The following is a 13,438-nucleotide window of genomic DNA, read 5'->3' as shown; positions in this document are numbered from 1 at the left end:
GCCCTGTCAAGGAGTTTTGTGCCTGACTCTCCGGGTGTTCCGGAGCCGGCGGATATTCTTAAAGAGGTGGTAATTTTGTCTGCCATCTCCCCTGATTTGCGGCGCGTGCTGCAGAAGTTTCAGGCTGATAGACCTGACCGTTGTCCAACGGAGAAACTGTTTGTCCCTGATAGATGGACTAGTAGAGTTATCTCTGAGGTTCATTGTTCGGTGTTGGCTGGTCATCCTGGAATCTTTGGTACCAGAGATTTGGTGGCTAGATTCTTTTGGTGGCCTTCTTTGTCACGGGATGTGCGTTCTTTTGTGCAGTCCTGTGGGACTTGTGCTCGGGCTAAGCCCTGCTGTTCTCGTGCCAGTGGGTTGCTTTTGCCCTTGCCGGTCCCGAAGAGGCCCTGGACGCATATTTCCATGGATTTTATTTCTGATCTGCCTGTTTCTCAAAGGATGTCGGTCATTTGGGTGTTTTGTGATCGCTTCTCTAAGATGGTCCATTTGGTACCCTTGTCTAAATTGCCTTCCTCCTCTGATTTGGTGCCATTGTTTTTCCAGCATGTGGTTCGTTTGCATGGCATTCCGGAGAACATCGTCTTGGACAGAGGTTCCCAGTTTGTTTCAAGGTTTTGGCGGTCCTTTTGTGCTAAGATGGGCATTGATTTGTCTTTTTCTTCGGCTTTCCATCCTCAGACTAATGGCCAAACCGAACGAACTAATCAGACTTTGGAAACATATCTGAGATGCTTTGTTTCGGCTGATCAGGATGATTGGGTGTCCTTCTTGCCTTTGGCTGAGTTCGCCCTTAATAATCGGACCAGCTCGGCTACTTTGGTTTCTCCTTTTTTCTGCAATTCTGGTTTCCATCCTCGTTTCTCTTCAGGGCAGGTTGAGTCTTCGGACTGTCCTGGTGTGGATACTGTGGTGGACAGATTGCAGCAGATTTGGACTCATGTGGTGGACAATTTGACATTGTCCCAGGAGAAGGCTCAACGTTCCGCTAACCGCCGGCGCTGTGTTGGTCCCCGACTTCGGGTTGGGGATTTGGTTTGGTTGTCATCTCGTCATGTTCCTATGAAGGTTTCCTCTCCTAAGTTTAAGCCTCGTCTCATTGGGCCATATAAGATTTCTGAAATTCTTAATCCTGTGTCATTTCGTTTGGACCTTCCAGCTTCTTTTGCCATCCATAATGTGTTCCATAGGTCGTTGTTGCGGAGATACGTGGCACCTATGGTTCCCTCCGTTGATCCTCCTGCCCCGGTGTTGGTCGAGGGGGAGTTGGATTATGTGGTGGAAAAGATTTTGGATTCTCGTGTTTCAAGACGGAAACTCCAGTACCTGGTCAAGTGGAAGGGTTATGGTCAGGAGGATAATTCCTGGGTTTTTGCCTCTGATGTTCATGCTGCCGATCTAGTTCGTGCCTTTCATTTGGCTCATCCTGATCGGCCTGGGGGCTCTGGTGAGGGTTCGGTGACCCCTCCTCAAGGGGGGGGTACTGTTGTGAATTCTGTTGTCGAGCTCCCTCCTGTGGTCGTGAATGGTACTTCAGTGAGTTCTGTCCGTGGGCTCCCTCTGGTGGCTGTGAGTGGAGCTGCTGCTTCTGAGGTTCCTTACACAGGTGACGTGGTTTATCCTTTGGTTGGCTGCTTTATTTAACTCCACTTAGATCGTTATTCCATGCCAGCTGTCAATGTTTCAGCATTGGTTCAGTTCGCTCTTGGATCTTTCTGGTGACCTGTCTACTCCAGCAAAAGCTAAGTTCCTGATAGTATCTAATTCATTCATTGTTTTCTTGTCCAGCTGGATATCATGATTTTGTCTTGCTAGCTGGAAGCTCTGGGATGCAGAGTGGCATCTCCGCACCGTTAGTCGGTGCGGAGGTCTTTTTGCACACTCTGCGTGGTCTTTTGTAGTTTTTTTGTGCTGATCGCAAAGCTACCTTTCCTATCCTCTGTCTATTTAGTAAGTCTGGCCTCCCTTTGCTGAAACCTGTTTCATTTCTGCGTTTGTGACTTTCATCTTTACTCACAGTCAATATATGTGGGGGGCTGCCTTTTCCTTTGGGGAATTTCTCTGAGGCAAGGTAGGCTTTATTTTCTATCTCTAGGGCTAGCTAGCTCTTAGGCTGTGACGAGGCGCCTAGGGAGCGTCAGGAGCGCTCCACGGCTATTTCTAGTGTGTGTGGTAGGATTAGGGATTGCGGTCAGCAGAGCTCCCACATCCCAGAGCTTGTCCTGCGTGAGTTTTAACTATCAGGTCATTCCGGGTGCTCCTAACCACCAGGTCATAACAGTACAGCTGGCCCAAAGTATTAATGCATCTCAATAGAGGGATAAGAGAAGTTCTGAGACCATTTTTTTTTCTTTGCACTGTGTTTTGTCTTTCTTTTCCCCTAAACCTTTGGGTGGTTCAGGACACAGGTGTAGATATGGACATTCAAGATCTGTCCTCTTGTGTGGATCATCTCACTGCAAGGGTACAAAACATTCAAGATTTTGTGGTTCAGAATCCGATGTTAGAGCCTAGAATTCCTACTCCTGATTTATTTTCTGGGAATAGATCTAAGTTTCTGAATTTCAAAAATAATTGTAAACTGTTTCTAGCTTTGAAACCCCGCTCCTCTGGTGACCCCGCTCAACAAGTAAAAATCATTATTTCTTTGTTGCGTGGTGACCCTCAAGACTGGGCATTTTCCCTTGCGCCAGGAGATCATGCATTGCGTGATGTTGATGCGTTTTTTCTGGCGCTTGGATTGCTTTATGATGAACCAAATTCCGTGGATCAGGCAGAGAAAATCTTGCTGGCATTGTGTCAGGGTCAGGATGAAGCGGAGGTGTACTGTCAGAAGTTTAGAAAGTGGTCTGTGCTTACTCAGTGGAATGAATGTGCCCTGGCGGCAATTTTCAGAAAGGGTCTTTCTGAAGCTCTTAAGGATGTCATGGTGGGATTTCCCACGCCTGCTGGTCTGAATGAGTCTATGTCCTTGGCCATTCAGATCGATCGGCGCTTGCGTGAGCGCAAAGCTGTGCACCATTTGGCGGTGTTCTCTGAGAATAGGCCTGAGCCTATGCAGTGTGATAGGACTTTGACCAGAGCTGAACGGCAAGAACACAGACGTCGGAATGGACTTTGTTTTTACTGTGGTGAATCCACTCATGCTATCTCCGATTGTCCTAAGCGCACTAAGCGGTTCGCTAGGTCTGCCACCATTGGTACGGTACAGTCTAAATTTCTTTTGTCCGTTACTCTGATTTGCTCTCTGTCATCCTATTCTGTTATGGCATTTGTGGATTTAGGCGCTGCCCTGAATTTGATGGACTTGGAGTTTGCCAGGCGCTGTTGTTTTTCCTTGGAGCCCTTGCAGTATCCTATTCTATTGAGAGGAATTGATGCTACGCCTTTGGCCAAGAATAAACCTCAATACTGGACGCAATTGACCATGTGCATGGCTCCTGCACATCAGGAGGATATTCGCTTTTTGGTGTTGCATAATCTGCATGATGTGGTCGTTTTGGGGTTGCCATGGCTACAGGTCCATAATCCAGTATTGGATTGGAAATCTATGTCTGTGTCCGGCTGGGGTTGTCAAGGGGTACATGGTGATGTTCCATTGTTGTCAATTTCGCCTTCCACTCCTTCTGAAGTCCCTGAGTTTTTATCAGATTACCGGGATGTATTTGAGGAGCCCAAATCCGGTGCCCTACCTCCTCATAGGGATTGCGATTGTGCTATTAATTTGATTCCCGGTAGTAAGTTTCCTAAGGGCCGACTGTTTAATTTATCTGTGCCAGAGCACGCTGCTATGCGGAGTTATATAAAGGAATCTTTGGAGAAGGGTCATATTCGCCCGTTGTCACCATTGGGAGCAGGGTTCTTTTTTGTGGCCAAGAAGGATGGCTCTTTAAGACCTTGTATTGATTACCGCCTTCTTAATAAGATCACAGTCAAATTTCAGTATCCTTTGCCGCTGATGTCTGATCTGTTTGCTCGGATTAAGGGGGCTAGTTGGTTCACCAAGATAGATCTTCGAGGGGCGTATAATCTGGTGCGAATTAAACAGGGCGATGAATGGAAAACAGCATTTAATACGCCCGAGGGCCATTTTGAGTACCTGGTTATGCCATTCGGGCTTTCTAATGCTCCATCTGTGTTTCAGTCCTTTATGCATGACATCTTCCGAGAGTACCTGGATAGATTCATGATTGTATATTTGGATGACATTTTGGTCTTTTCGGATGATTGGGAGTCTCATGTGAAGCAGGTCAGAATGGTGTTCCAGGTCCTTCGTGCTAATTCCTTGTTTGTGAAGGGGTCTAAGTGTCTCTTTGGAGTTCAGAAGGTTTCATTTTTGGGTTTCATTTTTTCCCCTTCTACTATCGAGATGGACCCTGTTAAGGTCCAGGCCATTTATGATTGGACTCAGCCGATATCTGTGAAGAGCCTACAGAAGTTCCTGGGCTTTGCTAATTTTTACCGTCGCTTCATCGCTAATTTTTCTAGTGTTGCTAAACCGTTGACTGATTTGACCAAGAAAGGTGCTGATGTGGTCAATTGGTCCTCTGCGGCTGTAGAGGCTTTTCAGGAGTTGAAGCGTCGTTTTTCTTCTGCCCCTGTGCTGTGCCAGCCAGATGTTTCGCTCCCGTTTCAGGTCGAGGTTGATGCTTCTGAGATTGGAGCAGGGGCTGTTTTGTCGCAAAGAAGTTCTGATGGCTCGGTGATGAAACCATGTGCCTTCTTTTCTAGAAAATTCTCGCCTGCTGAGCGCAATTATGATGTTGGCAATCGAGAGTTGTTGGCCATGAAGTGGGCATTTGAGGAGTGGCGACATTGGCTTGAAGGAGCTAAACATCGCGTGGTGGTCTTGACGGATCACAAGAATTTGACTTATCTCGAGTCTGCCAAATGGTTGAATCCTAGACAGGCTCAATGGTCGCTTTTTTTCTCCCGTTTTGATTTTGTGGTTTCATACCTTCCGGGATCTAAGAATGTGAAGGCTGATGCCCTGTCAAGGAGTTTTGTGCCTGACTCTCCGGGTGTTCCGGAGCCGGCGGATATTCTTAAAGAGGTGGTAATTTTGTCTGCCATCTCCCCTGATTTGCGGCGCGTGCTGCAGAAGTTTCAGGCTGATAGACCTGACCGTTGTCCAACGGAGAAACTGTTTGTCCCTGATAGATGGACTAGTAGAGTTATCTCTGAGGTTCATTGTTCGGTGTTGGCTGGTCATCCTGGAATCTTTGGTACCAGAGATTTGGTGGCTAGATTCTTTTGGTGGCCTTCTTTGTCACGGGATGTGCGTTCTTTTGTGCAGTCCTGTGGGACTTGTGCTCGGGCTAAGCCCTGCTGTTCTCGTGCCAGTGGGTTGCTTTTGCCCTTGCCGGTCCCGAAGAGGCCCTGGACGCATATTTCCATGGATTTTATTTCTGATCTGCCTGTTTCTCAAAGGATGTCGGTCATTTGGGTGTTTTGTGATCGCTTCTCTAAGATGGTCCATTTGGTACCCTTGTCTAAATTGCCTTCCTCCTCTGATTTGGTGCCATTGTTTTTCCAGCATGTGGTTCGTTTGCATGGCATTCCGGAGAACATCGTCTTGGACAGAGGTTCCCAGTTTGTTTCAAGGTTTTGGCGGTCCTTTTGTGCTAAGATGGGCATTGATTTGTCTTTTTCTTCGGCTTTCCATCCTCAGACTAATGGCCAAACCGAACGAACTAATCAGACTTTGGAAACATATCTGAGATGCTTTGTTTCGGCTGATCAGGATGATTGGGTGTCCTTCTTGCCTTTGGCTGAGTTCGCCCTTAATAATCGGACCAGCTCGGCTACTTTGGTTTCTCCTTTTTTCTGCAATTCTGGTTTCCATCCTCGTTTCTCTTCAGGGCAGGTTGAGTCTTCGGACTGTCCTGGTGTGGATACTGTGGTGGACAGATTGCAGCAGATTTGGACTCATGTGGTGGACAATTTGACATTGTCCCAGGAGAAGGCTCAACGTTCCGCTAACCGCCGGCGCTGTGTTGGTCCCCGACTTCGGGTTGGGGATTTGGTTTGGTTGTCATCTCGTCATGTTCCTATGAAGGTTTCCTCTCCTAAGTTTAAGCCTCGTCTCATTGGGCCATATAAGATTTCTGAAATTCTTAATCCTGTGTCATTTCGTTTGGACCTTCCAGCTTCTTTTGCCATCCATAATGTGTTCCATAGGTCGTTGTTGCGGAGATACGTGGCACCTATGGTTCCCTCCGTTGATCCTCCTGCCCCGGTGTTGGTCGAGGGGGAGTTGGATTATGTGGTGGAAAAGATTTTGGATTCTCGTGTTTCAAGACGGAAACTCCAGTACCTGGTCAAGTGGAAGGGTTATGGTCAGGAGGATAATTCCTGGGTTTTTGCCTCTGATGTTCATGCTGCCGATCTAGTTCGTGCCTTTCATTTGGCTCATCCTGATCGGCCTGGGGGCTCCGGTGAGGGTTCGGTGACCCCTCCTCAAGGGGGGGGTACTGTTGTGAATTCTGTTGTCGAGCTCCCTCCTGTGGTCGTGAATGGTACTTCAGTGAGTTCTGTCCGTGGGCTCCCTCTGGTGGCTGTGAGTGGAGCTGCTGCTTCTGAGGTTCCTTACACAGGTGACGTGGTTTATCCTTTGGTTGGCTGCTTTATTTAACTCCACTTAGATCGTTATTCCATGCCAGCTGTCAATGTTTCAGCATTGGTTCAGTTCGCTCTTGGATCTTTCTGGTGACCTGTCTACTCCAGCAAAAGCTAAGTTCCTGATAGTATCTAATTCGTTCATTGTTTTCTTGTCCAGCTGGATATCATGATTTTATCTTGCTAGCTGGAAGCTCTGTGACGCAGAGTGGCATCTCCGCACCGTTAGTCGGTGCGGAGGTCTTTTTGCACACTCTGCATGGTCTTTTGTAGTTTTTTGTGCTGATCGCAAAGCTACCTTTCCTATCCTCTGTCTATTTAGTAAGTCTGGCCTCCCTTTGCTGAAACCTGTTTCATTTCTGCGTTTGTGACTTTCATCTTTACTCACAGTCAATATATGTGGGGGGCTGCCTTTTCCTTTGGGGAATTTCTCTAAGGCAAGGTAGGCTTTATTTTCTATCTCTAGGGCTAGCTAGCTCTTAGGCTGTGATGAGGCGCCTAGCGAGCGTCAGGAGCGCTCCACGGCTATTTCTAGTGTGTGTGATAGGATTAGGGATTGCGGTCAGCAGAGCTCCCACATCCCAGAGCTTGTCCTGCGTGAGTTTTAACTATCAGGTCATTCCGGGTGCTCTTAACCACCAGGACATAACATTTCACTTTCTGCCCAGCTCCTCACTCCAAGTCCCTCCTTATCCAATCCAGGCTGTGTTATCTGACTGAAACAAGGGTCCCTGGGAATTGTAGTCCACTGCAGCTCAGGGGAAAATCTGCTAATGTCTGTAGGTCCCTGTTTAACAGCAGCTGCAAAGCTCTTCTTAGTGTCTGTAAGTCCCAGTATACCAGTAGCTGCCCTGACAGTTCCCAGTGCAGGTGTTACATTCTCCCCCTGGTGAGTCATAGAAAGTGTCCCATCATGACATGAGGACTCACCACCTGAAACATGAATGGGGGTTAAAGCATCCTGACTAACACCAAATTTACATGCAAGCAAACCACCTCCTGGACACATGGGAGATACTGGAAAATAAGGCCAAATAGAATTTTAACCCCTTTACCCCCAAGGGTGCTTTGCACGTTATGGACCGGGCCAATTTTTACAATTCTGACCACTGTCCCTTTATGAGGTTATAACTCTGGAACGCTTCAACGGATCCCGGTGATTCTGACAATGTTTTCTTGTGACATATTGTACTTCATGATAGTGGTAACATTTCTTTGATATTACCTGCGTTTATTTGTGAAAAAAACGGAAATATGGCGAAAATTTTTAAAATTTTGCAATTTTCCAACTTTGAATTTTTATGCAATTAAATCACAGAGATATGTCACACAAAATACTTAATAAGTAACATTTCCCACATGTCTACTTTACATCAGCACAATTTTGGAACCAAAATTTTTTTCTGTTAGGGAGTTATAAGGGTTAAAAGTTGACCAGCAATTTCTCATTTTTACAACAAAATTTAGAAAACCATTTTTTTAGGGACCACCTCACATTTGAAGTCATTTTGAGGGGGTCTATATGGCAGAAAATACCCAAAAGTGACACCATTCTAAAAACTGCACCCCTCAAGGTGCGCAAAACCATATTCAAGAAGTTGATTAACCCTTCAGGTGTTTCACAGCAGCAGAAGCAACATGGAAGGAAAAAATTAACATTTTACTTTTTAGCCACAAAAATGATCATTCAGCAATAATTCTTTTAATTTCCCAAGGGTAAAAAGATGAAATGGACCTCAAAAGTTGTTGTCCAATTTGTCCTGAGTACGCTGATACCCCACATGTGAGGGGGAACGACTTTTTGGGCACACGGCAGGGCTCAGAAGGAAAGGAGCGCCGTTTGACATTTTCAATCTAAAATCGGCTGGAATTGAGATCGGACGCCATGTTACGTTTGGCGAGCCCCTGATGTGCCTAAACAGTGGAAAACCACAACAAGTGACCCCATTTTGGAAACTAGACCCGCTAAGGAACTTATCTAGATGTGTCGTGAGCACTTTTATCCCCCAAGTGCTTCACGAAAGTTTATAATGCCCGGGCGTGAAAATAAAAAATCCTATTTTTTCCACAAACATGATCGTTTAGTCCCCAATTTTTTATTTTCTCAAGGGTAAAAGGAGAAATTGGACACCAAAAGTTGTTGTCCAATTTGTCCTGAGTACGCTGATACCCCATATGTAGGGGGGAACCACTGTTTGGGCGCATTGCAGGGCTCAGAAGGAAAGGAGAGCCGTTTGACATTTTCAAGCTAAAATTGGCAGGAATTGAGATCGGACGCCATGTCGCGTTTGGCAAGCCCCTGGTGTGCCTAAACAGTGGAAAACCCCCACAAGTGACCCCATTTTGGAAACTAGACCCCCTAAGAAACTTATCTAGATGTGTCGTGAGCACTTTTATCCCCCAAGTGCTTCACGAAAGTTTATAATGCCCGGGCGTGAAAATAAAAAATCCTATTTTTTCCACAAACATGATTGTTTAGTCCCCAATTTTTTATTTTCTTAAGGGTAAAAGGAGAAATTGGACACCAAAAGTTGTTGTCCAATTTGTTCTGAGTACGCTGATACCCCATATGTAGGGGGGAACCACTGTTTGGGCGCATTGCAGGGCTCAGAAGGAAAGGAGAGCCGTTTGACATTTTCAAGCTAAAATTGGCTGGAATTGAGATCGGACGCCATGTCGCGTTTGGCAAGCCCCTGATGTGCCTAAACAGTGGAAAACCCCCACAAGTGACCCCATTTTGGAAACTAGACCCCCTAAGAAACTTATCTAGATGTGTCGTGAGCACTTTTATCCCCCAAGTGCTTCACGAAAGTTTATAATGCCCGGGCGTGAAAATAAAAAATCCTATTTTTTCCACAAACATGATTGTTTAGTCCCCAATTTTTTATTTTCTTAAGGGTAAAAGGAGAAATTGGACACCAAAAGTTGTTGTCCAATTTGTTCTGAGTACGCTGATACCCCACATGTGAGGGGGAACCACTTTTTGGGCACACGGCAGGGCTTAGAAGGAAAGGAGCGCCGTTTGACATTTTCAATCTAAAATCGGCTGGAATTGAGATCGGACGCCATGTCACGTTTGGCGAGCCCCTGATGTGCCTAAACAGTGGAAAACCACAACAAGTGACCCCATTTTGGAAACTAGACCCGCTAAGGAACTTATCTAGATGTGTCGTGAGCACTTTTATCCCCCAAGTGCTTCACGAAAGTTTATAATGCCCGGGCGTGAAAATAAAAAATCCTATTTTTTCCACAAACATGATCGTTTAGTCCCCAATTTTTTATTTTCTCAAGGGTAAAAGGAGAAATTGGACACCAAAAGTTGTTGTCCAATTTGTCCTGAGTACGCTGATACCCCATATGTAGGGGGGAACCACTGTTTGGGCGCATTGCAGGGCTCAGAAGGAAAGGAGAGCCGTTTGACATTTTCAAGCTAAAATTGGCTGGAATTGAGATCGGACGCCATGTCGCGTTTGGCAAGCCCCTGGTGTGCCTAAACAGTGGAAAACCCCCACAAGTGACCCCATTTTGGAAACTAGACCCCCTAAGAAACTTATCTAGATGTGTCGTGAGCACTTTTATCCCCCAAGTGCTTCACGAAAGTTTATAATGCCCGGGCGTGAAAATAAAAAATCCTATTTTTTCCCACAAACATGATTGTTTAGTCCCCAATTTTTTATTTTCTTAAGGGTAAAAGGAGAAATTGGACACCAAAAGTTGTTGTCCAATTTGTTCTGAGTACGCTGATACCCCATATGTAGGGGGGAACCACTGTTTGGGCGCATTGCAGGGCTCAGAAGGAAAGGAGAGCCGTTTGACATTTTCAAGCTAAAATTGGCTGGAATTGAGATCGGACGCCATGTCGCGTTTGGCAAGCCCCTGATGTGCCTAAACAGTGGAAAACCCCCACAAGTGACCCCATTTTGGAAACTAGACCCCCTAAGAAACTTATCTAGATGTGTCGTGAGCACTTTTATCCCCAAGTGCTTCACGAAAGTTTATAATGCCCGGGCGTGAAAATAAAAAATCCTATTTTTTCCACAAACATGATCGTTCAGTCCCCAATTTTTTATTTTCTCAAGGGTAAAAGGAGAAATTGGACCCCAAAAGTTGTTGTCCACTTTGTCCTGAGTACGCTGATACCCCATATGTAGGGGGGAACCACTGTTTGGGCGCATGGCAGGGCTCAGAAGGAAAGGAGCGCCGTTTGACATTTTCAAGCTAAAATTGGCTGGAATTGAGATCGGACGTCATGTCGCGTTTGGCAAGCCCCTGATGTGCCTAAACAGTGGAAAACCCCCACAAGTAACCCCATTTTGGAAACTAGACCCTTTAAGGAACTTATCTAGATGTGTCATAAGCACTTTTATCCCCCAAGAGCTTCACGAAAGTTTATAATGCCCGGGCGTGAAAATAAAAAATCCTATTTTTTCCACAAACATGATCGTTCAGTCCCCAATTTTTTATTTTCTCAAGGGTAAAAGGAGAAATTGGACCCCAAAAGTTGTTGTCCACTTTGTCCTGAGTACGCTGATACCCCATATGTAGGGGGGAACCACTGTTTGGGCGCATGACAGGGCTCAGAAGGAAAGGAGCGCCGTTTGACATTTTCAAGCTAAAATTGGCTGGAATTGAGATCGGACGCCATGTCGCGTTTGGCAAGCCCCTGATGTGCCTAAACAGTGGAAAACCCCCACAAGTGACCCCATTTTGGAAACTAGACCCTTTAAGGAACTTATCTAGATGTGTCATAAGCACTTTTATCCCCCAAGAGCTTCACGAAAGTTTATAATGCCCGGGCGTGAAAATAAAAAATCCTATTTTTTCCACAAACATGATCGTTTAGTCCCCAATTTTTTATTTTCTCAAGGGTAAAAGGAGAAATTGGACCCCAAAAGTTGTTGTCCAATTTGTCCTGAGTACGCTGATACCCCATATGTGGGGGGGGGGACCACTGCTTGGGCACATGGCAGGGCTCAGAAGGAAAGGAGCGCCGTTTGACATTTTCAAGCTAAAATTGGCTGGAATTGAGATCGGATGCCATGTCGCGTTTGGCAAGACCCTGATGTGCCTAAACAGTGGAAAACCCCCACAAGTGACCCCATTTTGGAAACTAGACCCTTTAAGGAACTTATCTAGATGTGTCATGAGCACTTTTCTCCCCCAAGTGCTTCACAAAAGTTTATAATGCCCGGGCGTGAAAATAAAAAATCCTATTTTTTCCACAAACATGATCGTTTAGTCCCCAATCTTTTTATTTTCTCAAGGGTAAAAGGAGAAATTGGACCCCAAAAGTTGTTGTCCAATTTGTCCTGAGTACGCTGATACCCCATATGTGGGGGAGGGACCACTGCTTGGGCACATGGCAGGGCTCAGAAGGAAAGGAGCGCCGTTTGACATTTTCAAGCTAAAATTGGCTGGAATTGAGATCGGACGCCATGTCGCGTTTGGCAAGCCCCTGATGTGCCTAAACAGTGGAAAACCCCCACAAGTGACCCCATTTTGGAAACTAGACCCCCTAAGGAACTTATCTAGGTGTGTCGTGAGCACTTTTTTCCCCCAAGTGCTTCACGAAAGTTTATAATGCCCGGGCGTGAAAATAAAAAATCCTATTTTTTCCACAAACATCATCGTTTAGTCCCCAATTTTTTATTTTCTCAAGGGTAAGAGGAGAAATTGGACCCCAAAAGTTGTTGTCCAATTTGTCCTGAGTACGCTGATACCCCATATGTAGGGGGGAACCACTGTTTGGGCGCATGGCAGGGCTCAGAAGGAAAGGAGCGCCGTTTGACATTTTCAAGCTAAAATTGGCTGGAATTGAGATCGGACGCCATGTCGCGTTTGGCAAGCCCCTGATGTGCCTAAACAGTGGAAACCCCCCACAAGTTACCCCATTTTTGAAACTAGACCCCCTAAGGAACTTATCTAGGTGTGTCGTGAGCACTTTTATCCCCCAAGTGCTTCACGCAAGTTTATAATGCCCGGGCGTGAAAATAAAAAATCCTATTTTTTCCACAAACATGATCGTTTAGTCCCCAATTTTTTTATTTTCTCAAGGGTAAAAGGAGAACATGGACCCCAAAAGTTGTTGTCCAATTTGTCCTGAGTACGCTGATACCCCATATGTGGGGGGGAACCACTGCTTGGGCACATGGCAGGGCTCAGAAGGAAAGGAGCGCCGTTTGACATTTTCAAGCTAAAATTGGCTGGAATTGAGATCGGACGCCATGTCACGTTTGGCAAGCCCTTGATGTGCCTAAACAGTGGAAAACCCCCACAAGTGACCCCATTTTGGAAACTAGACCCCCTAAGGAACTTATCTAGATGTGTCGTGAGCACTTTGGTCCCCCAAGTGCTTCACGAAAGTTTATAATGCCCGGGCATGAAAAAAAAAACCTATTTTTTCCCACAAAAATGATCATTTAGTCCCCAATTTTTAATTTTCCCAAGTGTAACAGGAGAAATAGGACCCCAAAAGTTGTTGTCCAATTTGTCCTGAGTACGCTGATACCCCACATGTGGGAGAAAACTACTGTTTAGGTACACTTCGGGGCTCGGAAGGGAAGTAGTGACGTTTTGAAAAGCAGACTTTGATGGAATGGTACGCGGACATCATGTTCCGTTTGCAGAGCCCCTGATGTGCCCAAACAGTAAAAAAAAACCCACAAGTGACATTCTGTAAACTAGACCCCCAATGAACTTACATAGATGTGCCCCCTTTTTGGAACTAATCTACTGTTTCCTGTAAAGTAAATTAGTAGTGCATGGAGGTGTGGTACACTCTGAAGCAATCCTTCATACACAGGCCAGGTTTTGCATT

This window comes from Ranitomeya imitator, chromosome 5, assembly GCF_032444005.1.
Source record: "Ranitomeya imitator isolate aRanImi1 chromosome 5, aRanImi1.pri, whole genome shotgun sequence".
NCBI lineage: Eukaryota > Metazoa > Chordata > Amphibia > Anura > Dendrobatidae > Ranitomeya > Ranitomeya imitator.
This window is presented reverse-complemented; position numbering follows the sequence as displayed.